The sequence below is a fragment of the Crinia signifera genome, chromosome 11 (genome assembly GCF_055691185.1).
Source record: "Crinia signifera chromosome 11, ASM5569118v1, whole genome shotgun sequence".
NCBI classification, from domain to species: Eukaryota; Metazoa; Chordata; class Amphibia; order Anura; family Myobatrachidae; genus Crinia; species Crinia signifera.
Window position 1 is genome coordinate 72,010,988 of NC_139227.1, and position 19,518 is coordinate 72,030,505.

General features: G+C 45.4%; 1 long non-coding RNA gene across 1 annotated transcript; it reads left to right on the plus strand.

The window, feature by feature from the left end:
* The first annotated feature begins 1,564 nt into the window (after nucleotides 1-1,564).
* On the plus strand, nucleotides 1,565-18,945 carry LOC146045581 (uncharacterized). Its single transcript, XR_014465479.1, has 2 exons — nucleotides 1,565-1,648; nucleotides 18,817-18,945. It is a non-coding gene; the product is annotated as an uncharacterized LOC146045581 (long non-coding RNA).
* Nucleotides 18,946-19,518: the final 573 nt, after the last annotated feature.

The window sequence follows — 19,518 nt, forward strand, 5'->3', positions numbered from 1 at the left end:
GGCTGTGGCATTACCCTGCTGGCTGGTTTTGCCTGGGGCTGGTTCTTAAAATACGGGGGACCCCTAGTCATTTTGTCCCCCGTATTTTGGGAACCAGCCCCAGAGCAGGAGCCTGGGGCTGGTTGTTAAAAATCAGGGAACCCCTATTTGTCGGGTTCCCTGATTTTTAATTACCGGCTCCCACGCCGGTTTTTTTTTTATTTATTTAATTTTTCTATTTTTTTACACCGAAGCCTGCACGGATCTGACTGATCCGTGCAGGCTAAAACGCAAATAGAACAGGAAAATGGTGTTCTATTTTCCTGTCGTATTTGCGTGGGTGTTTTACACCACTAAGCAGCCGTATTATCAGTACGGCTGCTTAGTAAATCAGAAACCACCATTCTTTTATTTTATTTATTTATTAACAGTTTCTTATATAGTTGAATGGTGATTTCTGTCGTATCCTATCGATGGTGTAGGACATTCGTATTTGTAACTACAAATACGAATGTCCCATCTTTAGGAATACGAATTGTTGTATTTTTGGGATTGTAAATCCCGAAAATACAAATTCGTACATAAAAGGTGTATTTCTCCCTACGAATACACCTTTTTTCTACGAATCCATTTTGGTAAATGTCCCCCAAAGTGTGAGCCCTTCAACCAGGGGAAAATCAAGTGGTGTGATCAATGTGGCAGAAGGCCTGGGCCCCTCCACCAAGGCCTGACCCAATCCATTTTCCTGCCGACTACCTTGGGAACAAGAAAGCGGTATTGAGGTCCAATTGTGGACTGAATTAAATGGCTTTTTCTATTTTCTTTGTTTTTCTCGTTTATTAAAATGTCTCTTAACTTAACACATTGTATGCAGTGTTTGTTATGAATACACTGGTATACTATTACTTATCCAACACGCTTAGTAATTTGTTGTTTTGTATAAGCATTATTTTTGTATTGTTTCAGATTACAAATGGCCCCTCCCCCTCCACCCTGCCCCTAACCTCACCCATTTCCCTTGTATAGCAATACCTCCACAGTAACTATTGGTTTGGGCATCCAATGATAGTGTGTGATATCAGAGAGCAGCAGCTGCTATACCGGTTTCTTTATTTGTAACAGAAGAGATTGCGTTGTCTAGGTCAAAATCAAATAGTAGACATCCAAAAGGTTGACACTGGAAAAAGACTGACACATTCAAAAGGTCACACATGAAAAGGTCTACATGAGTTTTTCAGGCACATAGACCCCAAATTAGACGAGAAAGTAAAAGATCTCTACACTATTGTTAAGGACTACCCCCCTCAGTACAGTACGGATGATGGAGGATCTCGTGAATGAGGGCCATGCTGCAGTATTAGCGTTGGTGGGGATTGCCTTCTGTGTACTGGGTTTAAGTCTTTGATGTTAATCCAAACCCCCCCACCACCCCGCTCCAATACCCAATGTATAAGTAGTCTGTCTCCCTTATAAGCACAGCACCATTCCTCAGCTACTGAGTAGTATGCATCACAATCTATCTGCCTTTGGGTCACCCTGTCTCATGTTTGTCTGAATAACTTTATCAATGTCTTCATTTGTTCCCAGTTTGACCGGATTATTATCTGTGTGTTCTTGGAGAAAGATGAAGAGATTTATCTCCGGAAACTACCTGAATACTTTCCATTTGGTGAGTATGCAGACATGATCAGTGCTGAGTGTCAGCAGATTTATGTGAGTGTCCTGTACTGGCAATGAGAGGTATGTACAGGTTGAGCAGGCTGCGGTGCACTGTACCATGTGCAGGAGGAAATCATTCACTGAAGAATTGATGCTCTGCATCAGCAGCTGATCCTACCTTTGAGGAGGAGGGGGCTGTAAATGACCATGCTAACTAGTGCTCCTCCAGAGAGTCGCTGCTGCCAGCCAGGTCCCGGTGTCTGCAGAATGGAGCTGACTGCGCATGCGCAAACTCTTGGCTTCTATGGACTGCATCGGCTGCAGTCTATGGAAGCCAGCTAGGGTTGATGATCAGGCAAGGAGTGGCTTCCTACATGAAGCCAGCTCTCTGCTAATCGGAGTACAGTTTGGCAGTCCCAAAGGGAAGATACCCCTTCCAATGGGAATGCCTGTACTGTGGTGAACTGGAAGGTAGAACTTCCAATAGAAAGTGGTTAGTAATGTAGTGTCACCCTACCAATGCTCTCAGAGGATAAGAGCAGAATGCTCCCAGACTATGAATATCACAGTTTACCGAGCCCCTGAGACGCCACCCCACCGAATTCCTGCCCCCCATCACCGCCGATTCCCCTTGGTACCATGTGAGGGGATGTGTGACAAAAACACATCCCCTTGAATGCCTCCGCTGCAGGAGAAATCATTCGATGGCTGCTGACCATCGAATGATTTCTCCTGACTTTGCAAAAAGAAGTCCGTAAAAACTGAATTTACGTCTGGCCAAAGACAGGGTGGGCGGCTGACGTCTGCCCGCCCCATGATAATGCCCAGCGTTTTCCTGGGGACGCCCATAAAACTCTGAGCCCCATTTCCACACAAGGTAGTCACGTGCCTTCATAACCTTTGCCAGATATATATACCCAAAAAATAGTTGCGTTTAAATAACCTTTGATAAACATTACCCCTGTTAACATAGATGTATGATCGACCATTTTAATGTACATCTAATAAAATGTTATACATTTTAAGATAAAAGGGTACTTATGTAGTAACTGGGCTGCCGATTTCTAAATCGGGTCGGATCGGGAGATCGCATCGCATCGCATGCGACCATGCGATTCGATGCGATGCGATGCGATGCGATGACCCGATTTTTCCATAGGAATCAATGTTAAAATGGACTGAGTCCATTTTAACATGGAATTCAATGGGAAAAATGGGTCCTTTTCATACCCCTACTATCCAAGTGGGCATGGAGTTGGATATAAACCTGTGGCGAGCGTAGCGAGCCACCGAGCCCGAAGCGTGGCGAGCGAAGCGAGCCCCGCGAGGGGACGAATACCGTCCCCTCGCGGGGCTCGCTTCGCTCGCCACGCTTCGGGCTCGGTGGCTCGCTACGCTCGCCACAGGTTTATATCCAACTCCATGCCCACTTGGATAGTAGGGGTATGAAAAGGACCCATTTTTCCATAGGAATCATTTTAACATTGATTCCTATGGAAAAATCGGGTCATCGCATCCGATATCGGATGCGATATCGGATGCGATGCGATGCGATATCGCATCGCATCGCATCTGATTGTATGCCTTAACTTAAGGCATACAATCAAAAAATCGGCAGCCCAGTTACTACATAAGTACCGATAAAAGTTATTATACATAAGAAGTGCCCAAACAAAAAGAGTCATCTTTTCCCTCTCCTTGTTTCCAGTATGCATACCTCCCAACTTTAAGGAGGGAGTTAAGCTGCTTGCGCATTTTGGGGGTGTGGCCTAGCAGGAAGTGGCGTGACCTATGCGTGCGACACTCTCGTGAGGCCACACCCCCAATTTTGCCTCCGTAAGGGCATAAATAGACGCTGTCGATTCGCGGGTGACAGTGGAGGGGATGCCAACACTTTGATGTTACTTCTAAAAAAGGAATGAATTTCATTGTGTTGGCAAAACAATGTTTACAAGCAAGAGGGAGGGACGCCTGATCTCCATGACCAGAGATGCTGGCAGTTCAAAGAGTTTGGTTGTTGTGGGACTATGTTTCTGGGGATTTGTATTCCTCCTCGCTGCCATGCCCCCACCCCTCCTGTTCTGTGCATTATGCTGCTAGAATTCCCCTGCCTGACTACTTCCTCCTTATAAATACACAAGAAATAAAGACTGCTAGCTTAAGTACAGAAAATCCAGCATTTCTCTTATCATTTATTCATTTATGACATAATGGTAAAAATCGAGGATTTTTCTTTTTTGAAAATAAATGAATTCAAATTATATTATTACGACCAGCACTTTAACTTCTGATTGGCTACTTTCACAAAACTGTACCAAAAAAGCAGCCGTTCATGGCAAGATAAATGAGGAATTCTAGAAACAACCCTGCTGCTAAGGCCAGACAGCTCATGTAAAATCATCCCGGTATCTCTTCTCATCAGACTACTTTATATGATTACTGCAAGACTGAAAGCCAGTACCAGCTGAGAGGGTTAGAGATTGACCTTAAAATGTATAGGAAAAAGAAAGTCTTCAATCTTGAAGCACTGGTGGAAAGTCACATTTGTTGTAAGGGCTGGCGGCCCTTTTGTTATAGTCCCTGGTGAATTGTTATGCTATATGCTCATGACGGGACTATAAAATGCCTGCTTCACCTGTGTGAAGGATATTGAGGCAGTTATGAGCAGTGGCGGCTCTTACAGTTTTGGAGGAGGGGGGCTGCCGCAATGAACACCCCCCCGTTCCCCTGCACAGGCCCCGTTCCCCTGCACAGGGCCAGCGCATGCACAGTAACTTAATACATACTGCACATGCGCTGGTCCAAGCCTCCATGGGCAGCAGCACCCGGAGGCTTAATCCAGTTCCCGGGTCCGGTGCATGCACAGTATGGGACTGCCAGTCACATTGAAGCGAGAGCAGTCTCACAGACTGCATCTGGCTTCACTTTAGGCAGAGACAGTGGTGGATTTTATCTGGGGGGGCTGAAGCCCCATACCTCCCAACAGTCCCGATTTTATCGGGACAGTCCCGATTGTCAGGGCCTGTCCCGATGTCCCACCCGCGGGCGGCAGTGTCCCGCGGTGTGGGGGGGCTGTTGGGAGTCCCCCCTGTCAGCTGCTAAGCAGCGGGGAATAAACGCTGTGCGCATGCGCACAGCGTCTATTCCCGCAGCCAGGGGACTGGGAGCATGGCTAGAGGCTCACAGAGCCTCTGGGTCATGCCCCCATAGCGGCAAAATGGGGGCGTGGCCTCGCGGAAGAGCCGCAAGTATAGGCCACGCCCCCAGATTATGCCACGCCCCCCGAAAATTTCAACGCGCCTCCGGCGCGCAGGGAGATCGTCCCGCTTCCAGAACTTCGAAAGTTGGGAGGTATGCAGCCCTGCAGCCCATAAGTATAACCCGCCACTGGTTATGAGTGTTATATTACTACATACTGTGTGTTTTTTTTATTTGTATGTGGGAATCTGTAATATTGTTAAGTGAAGCTCCCCTCTGATTGGGAAAGAAATACTGGGTTTGTATCAGCACAGTTACTATAATGGCAGGAGGGAAGTACATTACTAAAATTATAACTCTTTCTGCTTTTCCAGTGTAGCACAGAAAGTGCCCTCTGTGTGTGGGGTAAGACATGCGTGTGTACAAACTTTTGAGTGCGTGCCTGCTGCTTGCACACTAACAGTTGTTTACAATGTAATATGTGCATGCCGTGGAGTGCATGTATTTATTATTTCCTTAACAGTGATTTAAATACCTCACAAACTATGCAGCCCTCTACAGAGAATATATAGGACCAGATGCACTAAGCTTCAAAAGTGATAACATGGAGGGTGATAAACAGCCAACCAATCAGCTCCTGCCTGTTATTTTTCAAACACAGTCTGTGACATGGCCGGTAGGAGCTGATTGGCTGGCTGTTTATCACCCTCCATGTTATCACTTTTGAAGCTTAGTGCATCTGGTCCACAGTCACATGATCCCTGCCACGCTGGAGCTCATCTATAAAATAATCCTTTAAACTATGTCCTGCCTTCATTATACACATACGCAGCAAGTGATGAGACCGATCTTACCCGGAGAAGACTGAGAACTCACTAGAAACAGGGCAAGTATACAGCTAGGAGGATGGGTGACACCAGTGGTCCAAGTAGAAAAAATGTCTCAGTGGTACTGTGCCATGAAAAATGGGCGTGGTCATATGATACAAGGGGGAGTGGCTACATGACAAAACTTTAGAACACAATTACATTTCTGTTTGGGACTTGTGCATTGCATTGCATCCTGCACACAAAATGTAAGATAAACTACAAACAGGGATATTGCGCACCAATATTTACACAGTAATGCCTGTTACGCCTCACTAGGGTGACCAACTCATTCCTTTAATCCGGGACACATATTAATTACACAGGTTCTGTGGCTGGCTTTCACCTGGTTTTAAGACTCCATTTCACCTGGTTTTAAACTGCCACAGAACCTGTGTAATTAATATGTGTCCCGTATTAAAGGGATGAGTTGGTCATCCTACGCGTCACACACCCAATACATAACACCCATGCCATAATGCCCACACAACTGATGCCCATTACTAATATACCCCCACAATGCCACACATATATGCCCTCACAGTGCCAGATATCAAATGCCCCCACAGTGCCACACATATATGCCCCCACAGTGCTAAGTATGCCCCCGCAGTGCCGCACATAAATGCCCCCACAGTGCCAGAATAAGCCAGCAGCAGCACAACTCACCCTCCGTGTCTGCAGTGCTGGCTGTCTTCTTGTGTCCGGGTGTCCTCTCCCCCTCCAGTCCCCCGCTGCCGGTGCTTTCTTCTGTGCTTCCCTTGGCGGGAGGGGAGCGCATCACGCGTCTCTCCTTCCCTGGCTTCGACTGTCCGTCAGCCAATCATATTTCGCGTGGCTTGCTCTGATTGGCTGACAGGCAGCACAGTCACAGTGACACAGGGAGGGGGAAGACAGACGCGCAATGTGCTCCCCTCTCCTCCAAAGGGAATCATCTGTGGCGGGGCAGCGGAGGTCACGCCCCGTCACTTACATATGCACGCATGCGCAGTAAGCAATTCGGGGGGTATTTGTTATGGCGGTACGTGGTACCAGCACAATATGTTTTACCGGTACGCCGTACCACCATACTTGCACCCCTGGGTGACACCATAGCTAGAATAAAAGGGCAGACACAGGGAATACTGTACCCCAGGCCCCCCTCGATAAAGGGTCCCCCAGCCTGAGCACTAGCTCTTTTGACTCCTGTCCCAGAGTGTAAATAGTACAGAGGTTGTTGCTATTCCTGCATGTGACAAAATAGATGATACAGTAGATTAAAATGTTCTATGTGTATTTAAGGTTGTTTAAGTTGTTTTTGTTCTGCTACAAGCAACTTAAAAAAATTAGATATCTCTCAATTAGGTAGAGCTATACATTGTACACAGGCATTATGAAACCATTAGTTTAACTGGTTTTAAGTTAATATTCACAATCCATATCTTCCCAACATAACATCCCCCCCCCCTCCCCAGTCTTAATCCAGACAGTTCTGCTACTACTAGATTAGTAAAGGAGGCCATACATGGTGCAATTATTGTATACAATTTGGACTAGATCACATTGCACAGTTTTTGAAATGCAATGAGATGAGATGAGATCTGGTAGAAAGAGTATGTGCAGCACATACTTTTTGAGCTGTGCGATGAGATGTGTGACGGGAGCACGCATCTCATCGCACCCGGCAATTGTACCATGTATGGGCACCTTTACACTTTAAGATGTGTATGATTAGGACTATTTTTTATTATTTTTACCTGAAGAGAACTGTACTTACCAAAGCAAGATGTTCAAGCAGGAGGAACACAAAAAAAGGAGGGATTGGAAGGGAGTAGAGGATCGCAAAGCATAAATGAGGATCGATTAAACTGGTCAACAAAAATTATTTTTGGATTTACTATATTGAACAATAACCAAAACCTTTGCAAAGGTATTGCTAGTGGCAGGGACATGTTCATAAGGGTGGGCACAGCATTAGGTGGTGCCTGTGCACCCCTAACACTCAATGTGCGCACACCTATGGCTGCAGCAGCTCATTCCATAATAAGGATGAAGTGTTTAGGGAGCTAAGACCCATAAAAGCAATACCACAAACTCTGACCTAGTGGGTTACATTACAATTAAAGACTTCATTCGTTAGAGATACAAGGGGCTATTCTGGTTGAGTTGCAAGGGTACGAATTGGCACCATTGCGATTCCACCAGACGCCACCCTGCAAATGGCAATACATCAGCCCCCCCTCACGCGCCGGGTTTCGTTCGCCTGGAATGCGAATGATAAACATCCATTCGCAGGCCAGAGGGAAACTCCCACATCTTTCGATGGTCGCCAACCATCGAATGATGTGGTGAGTGCACGCATATCTAAAGTGACTCTCGTGCCGCTTAGATATGCGTGCACATTCGGGAGGAACTGGGCGGGCAGCTGACATCCGGTGATGGGTAACTAGTACACCCTGGCCTGGGTAACTAGCACTTTCTTCCCCTCTTCTCAGTACCACTAGGGGTGTACTACAGAAAAATGGAGGCGAGACACTGGAAAGTGGAGCCATGAAAAATTAAAGCGCAAACTAGTGGTTCTTATCGGCCTGTGTTATTCTGCACTGCAATATATATTTCATTGATAGAACCATTATCTAGGAGAGCGTGTGCATGTTGGGGAGACATGAATTAGGACGGGACCGTATGAGATCTGCTGGCTCAACCGGCTATTTCCTGTGACATCTCGCTGTAGGCTTAAGTACCGAAGCATCCAAACAAATGGTAAACATGACAGATTCATACTAGAGATCCTCGTCTGATTATATGCAATGTGCAAAAAATGGAGCAAGCTGACATGGACATCATCAGTTCAGTTGCTTACATAATGGAGATCTGTGGGTGGATTTGGAAAGAGCCTTGTGTGGCTCCTTTCCAGGAGGCCACAGAAGTGTGATGGTGCCACATAAACACCCCCTGGCCTCTGGGTAGCACCTTCCCAGGCTGACTGCATAGCAAGCAGTTCCGCTCCTGTTCTGCAAGCTGTGCACTTGAGGTGTTAGTGCTTGTTGTTGGTTCTCGAATTATTTACCGTGGTGTCAGAAAAGACATTATTATATTTATTAGCATGTGTCCCGCATGTTGGGCCTCTTATTGTTCATTATACTTCTTTCCTATTGTTCTTTGTCACACTTGTCTCACTGAAAGAAATATACTGCAAGCTGTAAATTTAAATTGAAATTAAGGTCGTTAAACCACCAACATTAACTGCAGTGCCGATCGGCAATTAAGATTAGTATAAACTAACACGTTTGCAGACACACATGTGCTCTTCAGAAGCAATCGCTTTTCAGACGGATTCTAGGATATATACGCGACACAAAGCTTCCCAGATATAATTTTATTGCTGATTTTCTGTCAATCCATTAATAAAACATTGCTGCAGACACACTTTATAACCAGGGCGTATTGTAACACCAGATAATACATCTGCATACTTACACTTCCTCAGTTATATAGAGCAGAATGATATCCTGTGATGAACATGTGTTCCTGGCAGGGGAGGAGTCCCTCAGGAAATTATGGCCATGCACCAGTGAGGGTGCCGGTTTTCCAACGGTACTTCAGCTTTCATGGTAATATAAAACCAATAGGCACAGAAAAAGGGATAATATACTCAGTAAGGGAATAATCCCACATATCTGATATTAGCTGCTGTTGCTCATCACTGTCATTATTACAGTCTAAATTCCCTCCCTGACCTGGCCTGGACAATCACGGAGAAGCCATGGCGTGTATGCCCTTGGGTGGAATGTGACTTGCCTCCTCAATGGTATGCATTAGTGTGGGGGCTATAATCTCTCTGAAACTACTATTCCCTCCCTGACATGGCCTAGAAAATCATGGAGACGCTATGGTGGGGTTTATTTACTAAGATGGGAGATTGGGCAAGATTCTCTAAACTTCAAAAGTGATAAAACGGAGACTGATAAGCAGCCAGCCAATCAGCTCCTGTCTGACATTTTTCAAGCACAGTCTGTGACATGGCAGGTAGGAGCTGATTGGATGGCTGTTTATCACTCTCCAGTTTATCACTTTTGAAGTTTAGAGAATCTAGCCCTTTTACTGAAGATGGGATGTTGTTATGGGCAACCAGATTCTAGCTATTATCTTCTAGAAGGTGCTGAATAAATAAGTAGATGCTATGGGCAACATCCCATCTTCCCAAAAAAAAACAACACTCCGATCTCTGTAATTCAATTGTTTTTCACCGACATTTCAGCTCATTAATGTAGGGGGCATGGTTGGAGCACAGGTTGGCTGTCCAGAGGGCGTGTCGCATGAATGCTCCGCCCCCACTCTAGCAAAGAGAGAAAACAGGGGGCAGTCTATGATGACGCCATTCAGCACAAACTGTATTATCAGATCCCCTCGGCTTGCCCTCCTGTGCTCTATTGTTGGAGATCAAGGAGAGGGTAGGTAAGTATGCCCTTGGGTGGAATGTGACTTGCCTCCTCAATGGCATGCATTAAAGTGGGGGCTATAATCTCCCTGAAACTACTATTCAAAAGTATACATTGAAAGCAACCTTCCAAGGTTACAGTCCACGTTGAGAATTATGGGGACTGCATTACTGAGGCAAACATAGGAGATCTCTCAGTTATATCTTGTATTTAAATAAATAAAATAAAAAACACACATTGTTTACCCCACTACAATGAAAGATACCAGTAACCAAATTTAAAGGCCACATGATAACAGAAGAAAGAGATCTTGGTTACATATATTTGCAAATACATGGGTAAAGCTGGGTACACATATATACAATTGTCGGGCCGTTCTTTCGTTCTGGGTCGGACAGCCGTTCAATTGTATATGTGTGTACACTGTCCCGTACGAGAGATAAACGGCAAAAAACTGTCTTGACCATCCATACTCGGTCGGTCGACGGTTCTTTGCTGTTTAATTTTCATCCGACAGGACGGCCTCATATCGGTACAAAAGTGCAGTGTGTACGCACGTTCGACCGATATGCTGCCGTCCTTGCGACGATACTGCCAAAGCTGGAACGCCCATGTGGGCGTTCCAGCTTTGACTAAAAAAAAAAAAAAACGGCGTGGGGTCCCCCCCACAGCCGTAACCAGCACCAGGCTGAAAAAGCCGGGGCTGGTATTAAAAAATCAGGAAACCCGACAAATAGGGCTTCGCTGATTTTTTAAAACCAGCCCCAGGCTCCAGGTCCGGGGCTGGTTCCCAAAATACGGGGGACAAAATGACTAGGGGTCCCCCGTATTTTAAGAACCAGCCCCAGGCCAAACCAGCCAGCAGGGTAATGCCACAGCATTTTATTATATAAGGTCCCGCGGCCAAAGCATTCAGCCCTCTGACCGGTCAGCCTGGCCAGGGGTCCTGGGGGGAGTGGGGACCTCCGCTCCAGGACTTACCTGACCAGGCTGAAGCCTGGTGCTGTCCTCGATGCCCCTGGGCGGTGGGCATCAAGCTGATACTGTGTAAAAAAATAGAATAAAAACTATTGTTTTTTCCTGTGGAACTATGAGTCCCAGCAAGCCTCCCCCGCATGCTGGGACTTGGAGAACCACAAGTCCCAGCATGCGGGGCATTAAAGGGCCTGCTGGCACTTGTAGTTCCACAGAAAAAAAATATAGTTAAATAAATACACACTGACACATTAGAAAAATAAAAGTTTAATACATACATTACACAAACACACTTATACTTACCTATCTTGATCCCGTAGGTAGGTCCCAGGGTCCGGTCCGGTGGCTTGGTTCTGGGGCTGGTCCGGGGCTCCAGGGCTGAAGAGTCCGGGGTCCTGGAACCGTAGTAATCCAAAGGGGTAACTGGGGAAGCAAATCCTACTCACCTGTCCTCTGGCGTCCAGGAGCCGGCTTTCTCGGCTCCTGATTGGCCAGAAATCATTTTAAGCAGAGACGCAGAGGAAGAAGGATCTCTGCGTCTCTAGTATACAGCGGAGCAGAGCGGGTACCAGCAGCCGGGAGCAGCGCGTCTTGAAGTGAAGATGCCGGGGTGGACGCCAGAGGACAGGTGAGTAGGATTTCCTTCCTCAGGTACCCCTTTGGATTACTACGGATCCAGGACCCCGGACTCTTCAGCCCTGGAGCCCCGGACCAGCCCCGGAACCAAGCCACCGGACCGGACCCTGGGACCTACCTACGGGATCAAGATAGGTAAGTATCAGTGTGTTTGTGTAATGTATGTATGTATTAAACTTTTATTTTTCTAAAGTGTCAGTGTGTATTTATTTAACTATTTTTTTTTACTGTGGAACTACAAGACCCAGCGGGCCCTTTAATGCCCCGCAGGCTGGGACTTGTGGTTCTCCAAGTCCCAGCTTGCGGGGAAGGCTTGCTGGGACTCATAGTTCCACAGGAAAAAACAATAGTTTTTTTCATCTATTTTTTTACACAAAGATCAGCTCGATGCCCACCGCCCAGGGGCATTGAGGACAGCACCAGGCTTCAGCCTGGTCAGGTAAGTCCTGGAGGGGGGACCCCTTAATTGGGGGGGTCCCCACTCCCCCAGGACCCCTGGCCAGGCTGACCGGTCAGAGGGCTGAATGCTTTGGCCGGGGGGACTTGTATAAAAAGTCTCCCCCCGGCTGTGGCATTACCCTGCTGGCTGGTTTGGCCTGGGGCTGGTTCTTAAAATACGGGGGACCCCTAGTCATTTTGTCCCCCGTATTTTGGGAACCAGCCCCGGACCTGGAGCCTGGGGCTGGTTTTAAAAAATCAGCGAAGCCCTATCTGGTTGGTTTCCTGATTTTTTAATACCAGCCCCGGCTCTTCAGCCTGGTGCTGGTTACAGCCGTGGGGGGGGGACCCCACATCGTTTTTTTTTAATGAGTAAAAGGGTGACTAAAACGTAGTCGCAGTAACCCGTCTATATAGAAGTTTAGTCACCCTGCCGGCTGACTAAAGTTCTATATAGACGGGTTTGCGCCTAAATTTTAGTCAGCCGGCAGGGTGCCTAAAGTTCTATATAGATGGGTTTGCGTCTAAATTTTAGGCACCCAAGCCATCCTTCAAGGCTTCTGAGTGATACTCCTCCCTTTCACGCACCTGAGTGGTATAACTAAACTGATTGAGTGTCTGCGCGCATATATATATTCATATCTTATGTATTCAGCTTGTGTTGTATAGCCCGGATATTAAAGGGGCTCCTTCGTTACGCAGATTCAGCCATTTAGGCATTATTTTAGCTTAATAAGCAGGTATCTAGGTGTTTGAAAAACCCACCTGCTGGTATTTATGACGGTCTGTCCTTTGCATCACAGTATGCATTGTAAGCTTGTTGTGATCTCCATACTCCTGTACCTACCGTTCATGTACTCACCCACTGCAGCAGCCTTTGATCAATTCCTAAGATGGGGGAAGCTTTAGACAAACTACAGGTACTGTATGTGGCGTTGCCATCCCCACGTAAAATGACATTGGTGTCTGACTGTAAAACATTAATTAAGGATTTTATAGCCGGCTATTTGTTATAAAGGAACTTTCAAGATTGATATATAGCCCTAGGGAGTGTTTATACATTTCTCAATCAGCACATTGTAATTAATAGTGAGAGACGCACTTTGTATGAGAGTTAATGTACTAAACACTGGAACCAAGCTATTGCCGTCAGTTTATTAAATTTGCCTATATGTGGGATTAATGTGAGGTCACATGTCAGAGTGAGGGCACCTTTTAAATCTTGCATGATGAACCCTACTGAATTATATCAAAATACGCTTGTAGACTTACAAACACAATGGGTAGTGTATACAGAAGCCTAGGATATAGTACTCAGAAGAAATAATTTAAATTGTTGTAATATACACACGTAGGGTTACCACCTTGGTGTTGAGAGACTCCCGGACAGTGGCCCGCCTCCTGACCCACCCACAGTCCACCCATTGACCCGCCCCCAGCCCCGCCACTTGACCAACCGTATACAATTTAACCTTTGCTTCAATTCTATTCTTGATTTTGCACACTATAATGCCACTTACACATTAGCTTACTCACTGTAATGCCCATTACACATTGTGCCACACGCCGTGATGCCCATAAAACATTGGGGGCGGCATGTGCTAACCTGTTCCGCCACGGCATCCTGCTCTCTAATGTACTATTGAAGTTTTCTTGGAAAAAAATAATCTCTCCTCTGCCACGTGAAATACCATGAGAATTCCGTTGCGGCATTTCATTTAGTTTGATGTGACTGAGGAGATCGCGGGCCCAGATGTACTAAGAGCAGCCACAGGGGTTTTGTTTCTCCATATTTACTTGGAGGATTTACATATTTTCCTCTGTTTAAAAGAAATGTAATGATCGTGGAGGCAGCACTATATCTTTAAAAATAAAAATGAGGCAGGAGGAGGCAGCAGGACTTACACAGTGAAATATTATGCCAGTAGAAGCATGTTCCCCACAGCGCATGACAGCATCCAAAGACGGAAGCACATGTGCAGTGAACAATCAGCTAAAGCTGATAGGTGGATCGCAGGACAGCTGCGGGCACCACAAGCCAAATATATAATACATTTGCAATGACAGCAGGCGGACACAGGGATGAACTAAATGTGATATCTGTCCGAAAACAATGAGGGGTTTGATACATTCCGCCCCATGCCTTGCACTGTGATGCCCATTACACCACAACCCGTGATGCCCATTACACATTATGCCAAACAACATGATGCCACGACTGATTCCCAGGCATTGCATAGTCCAGTAACGCCACCCCGGGCACCAGTCTTAATTATCGGACTGTCCAGAGTAATCCCGGATGGATGGTAACCCTCAGAGCCGGCCCTAGGCATAGGCAAACTAGGCAACTGCCTAGGGCACTTGGAATGCCTACGGGCACCAGCAGCTTCTGCTGATTAAAATGATATGCAGCATGCCTATATTCTGTGTGTTAGTGAGGCTGTATCTGCATATGAAATAGTGTATATGGAAACCACTGCAACATAGCATTCCGTATGCAGGTACAGCCACAGTGGCACACAGAATATAGGCATGCCGCATATCATTTTAATCATCAGAAGCTCCTTGTGTGCCCTGGTCACATAACAATGCAAATAAGATGAAATTTCAGCAAAAAAGGCACCCAACCTTAGCAGAACTGGCCAGGTACTGCATGGCCTATTGAGGCAAGATGTATAAGGAAACATTGGTATCCAAGCAGAGGCAGAGGTCACAGTGTTAGCGGCTGTGCGAGTGCTGTCTGTGTTTGGGTTGGTTGTGCAATAGTGTTCGGCATATGTGTAAGGGGCATTATGTGTGTCATGTATAAATGCATTAATAATGTGCGACATATGTGTAACAGGCATTATGTGTGTCATGTGTATAAGGACAATAATAATGTGCAACATATGTGTAATGGGCATTATGTGTGTCATGTGTATAAGGGCATTAATAATGTGCAACATATGCGTAAGGGACATTATGTGCGTCATTATGTGGATGAAGGGCATTAATAAAGGTTGGCATAATGTGTAAGGGGCATTATGTTTATAAGGACATTAATACTGTGTGTCATGTGTAAGAGGCATTATTGTGTGGTATTATCAGGGTTTCCGAGAGAAAGGGGTAGTGGGTACAAATTACTTGGGCCAAAGTCTGATGGAAGGGCCCAGTGGGGGCCCCGGGCCCCCTCCCTTTAAGTGACAGCAGCAGCTGCAGCTCTTCTCCTCTGCCTAGCACACACTGCTTTGTGCTGGGTTGCAGTGTGGCCATGGAGGTGCTTAAAATACAATATTTTCTCAGGATTTTTTTTCTAAGGGTATAATGTGAATAATGTGAGGAGTAATGTATATAAGGTAAAGTGGTACTACTGTGTGATGTAACGTGAATAAGGGACTCCATCGCATGATATAATGTGAATAAAGTTGCACTATTGTGTGGCATAATTTGAATTGGGGGTACTATTGTGTGGCCATGCCCCTTCCCAGCAAGAACACACCTCTGTTTGGGCTGCGCACCGAATGTGTGCACCGTTTCTATTTAAAATATTTTGGGTAGGAGCACCAAAATGATGACTGTTATGATGGTGTTTGATGGTGCTGGGAAAGGGGAGCAGGTCAGAGGTGGAACTAGTGGTGGTGCTAGGGGGCACCAGCCAAAATCTTGCCTAGGGCATCATTTAGGCTAGGGCCGGCTCTGGTAACCCTATACAAATGTGTATGTATGTATGTATGTATGTATGTATGTATGTATGTATGTGTGTACATATAAATATACATACAGTACTATGCAGCATTTTTTCCACACCTGCCTAAAAATTTTGTAAAGTAAAAATGCTGTCAAAAAATAAGTGTTAAGACATTGGGCGGTATTCAATGAGCCTGATTTGCCATGTTTTTATGGCGAATTTGTGCTGTTTGGCGAATTTTTGACTAAAACGGTGAATCACCCTATTCAATGACCACATGGCGAATACATTTGAAGGTTTTTTTCGCCATGATTCACCGAGTAGCAATCGCTATCTTTTTATGGTGAAGTGGAATGTGAACTTTTAAAATAAAGTGTTTTGTTTTTTACATTTGGGGCGGTATTCAATGAGCCTGATTCGCCATATTTTTATGGCGAATTTGTGCTGTTTGGCGAATTTTTGACTAAAACGGTGAATCACCCTATTCAATGACCACATGGCGAATACATTTGAAGGTTTTTTTCGCCATGATTCACCGAGTAGCAATCGCTATCTTTTTATGGAGAAGTGGAATGTGAACTTTTAAAATAAAGTGTTTTGTTTTTTACATTTGGTGTCAAAAAATCAGGAATTTTATTCTGAGGAGGGGCATGCTATTTTTATTCATGTGCTATTTTTTTTTTTTACACAGCAGCCAGCAGGGGGCGCCGGAGCCGAGCCGCTCATTAGATATTCATATATTCACTGCACCCGATCGTTACGATCGGGTGTAGTGAATATACGCGGTCCCCTGCTGGCACCCCGGGGGGGCAGCCTGTGCTGCCTGGCACCCGGGGAGCCCACCTCCCCCCCACAAACGTTCTGGGGCAGGCAGAGAGACTTCCATCTCTCTGCCTGCCACCATCCTCAGGCTCCCTGCGGCGTTCGCCGCAGGAGCTCATATTAGCCGGTCAGGGGCAGCGAGCCCCTGACTCGTTGAATACCGGAGCCAGCGAGGCTCCGGAACGTGGCGAATGTGCAGCGAATCCTAAAAAGGATTCGCTGCACCTCGCAGGTATTCTCATTGAATACTGCCCATTGTTTTTATCAATTAACAAAATGCAAATTGAATGACCTGAAGATTAAAATATCACTTCCAGGACTCTTTATTTACACTGAATATAGTTCTTTAAAAGGTTGGCTGTATGTTTGGGGTCGTTATCCTGCTGCAGAATAAGTGAGAGCTAATGAGACTCCTCCCTGATGGTATTCCAGGATGGATAAGTTCCTACCAGAATTTCTCAGCATTTAGGACTGCATTATTCATGACTAAGGGGGTTATTTAGACCTGATCGCAAGGCATATTTTTTTTAGCAAATGTGCAAAACCATGTGCACTGCAGGTGAGGCAAAGGTAACATGTGCAGAGAGAGTTAGATTTGTAGAGGTGTGTTCAAACTGAAATCTAAATTGCAGTGTAAAAATCAACCAGTGTTTACCCTGCACAGAAACAAAATAACTCACCTAAATCTAACTCTCTCTGCACATGTTACATCTGCCCCACCTGCATTGCAGCATGGTTTTGCACATTTGCTAAAGAATGTGCCATTTACTGAAAGGAACCTCCACCATGCTTCACTTTTGCCTGGAGACATTATTGAAATACTCTCCAGCCCATTGGTGAACAAGCGGCCTTCTGTGAACAGAAGGCCGTTGGTGAACAGAAGGCCGCTTGTTCACCAATGGGCTGGAGAGTATTTCAATAATGTCTCCAGGCAAAAGTGAAGCATGGTGGAGGTTCCTTTCAGTAAATGGCACATTCTTTAGCAAATGTGCAAAACCATGCTGCAATGCAGGTGGGGCAGATGTAACATGTGCAGAGAGAGTTAGATTTAGGTGAGTTATTTTGTTTCTGTGCAGGGTAAACACTGGTTGATTTTTACACTGCAATTTAGATTTTCAGCCAAATACTTGGTGTTTTTTTTTTTTCGGCACCCCAGTTCCTATGTTTCCGTGCATAGTCACTTGGCCTTGTTTCCACGTCAAAGGTATGGCTTTTTTCATGAAGACTTCTTCAAATAGTAGATGGGTGTATCTGTGACCTACTGGGTTCTGCAAATTCTGAGTTGACGGCACTGCTGGGCAGCTTCCAATTTCAAAGGGTAGTAGGCATAATGTCTCTCATCTGATGCACTAATTTTCCATGGCTGACCACTGCGTCTATAGCAGGGCCGTCTTAACATTATATTGGGCCCCTGGGAAAAAATTCACTCCCAGCCCATGCCACCAGTGCCGTCTTTCCAATTGGGGTGGGACCCTAGAAGACTTGGGCCCCTGGGCAACTGCCCATTATGCCCAAAGGGAAGGACGGCACTTGTCTATAGTCATCAACATTGCCCATTTCAACATTGCTCACTAGCCTGTTAGATCTCTTTTGACACCCCAGACTTCTTTGAAATCTTTGCCTGGGAGAGACCTTGCTGATGCAGTACAACTACCATTGGCAGGATGTAATACAGTCCGAGTTCACCAGAGGTGCAGGATGCTGACCGAATTTTACATGTTTTTAAAGTGAAATCATTTACAAGGCAAAACCATTTCCATGTGTATATTTGCACACTGCAGCATTTGGAAAGTTACAAATTGTAGCAAAAACTAGTTAAAGCGTCAATCCATCAAAATGGCAATGCAGCATAACAGTAATGCTATGCACGTCCGAACCGAGCATCACTTGAATTGCCCTGTTTTGCGCATCTAGTGACCACTGACATACAAACAAAATGAATTCACCCCATAGAGGTGAGGAGCAGGGTTAGGCATTTCTTATATAGGATGTGTAAAATCTTCCTACATATTCTCCTGCTTAGATAGCATCCCATGGCCTATTACATTAATGTTATTTTTTATCATTGTAGATTGATGCCTTTAAGGAAACATAATTGGACTGTTATTATGGAAGAAATGTCCTTATTAATGTTTTTTTCTTGCTTCTTTTTCAGACCCGACGGACATGTCCTGTAAACTGTAACATTTTATGTGGAGACTGATCTGGCACAGACCTCTGTCCTCTCTCTGATGTCTCATTCACACTTTTTCTGTCATATCAGTAAAGTCAATGCTACACAAACCTTAATTATGTGATTATTTACCCCAAACAGGAGGCATTAGACAGAATGAACGAGGAAAGCACCGCCCTAATCATTTCATTAAGAGCTGAGCTTAAAACCGCTTATTGATTTGTTTACCCATTAATCTGAGACAGCCACTGACCCATTACTCTGAGGAAAGATACAGACAAAAAACCTCTCCACATCAGACAGTCACCCGTCAGAGAGAACATAAGATCATCCATGCAGAAAACAAGTGACAAATAAAAAATAGGTTCGTCATAAAAATAGACAGCTTCAAGCATGTATTATAACCAAAGCCAGAATTGCATTATGGAAGAATAAAAATGGCAGATTAACTCTCAGAGAAAAAAAAGGTTGAACACTGCAAGAACAAAGAGACTGCTATAGATGACTGAGGAAAACGTGGGTACATAATAGGCAACACAGGGACAGAGAGTGTGATTTCAGTGGGAAACGGCTAGAAACATGGCGCTACCTCCCACCTAGGTGATCTGAAATGGCAAACACCCACATAAAAGACATGGGGGGTTATTCAGACCTGCATTCACAAGCTCATCAATTATTGAACAA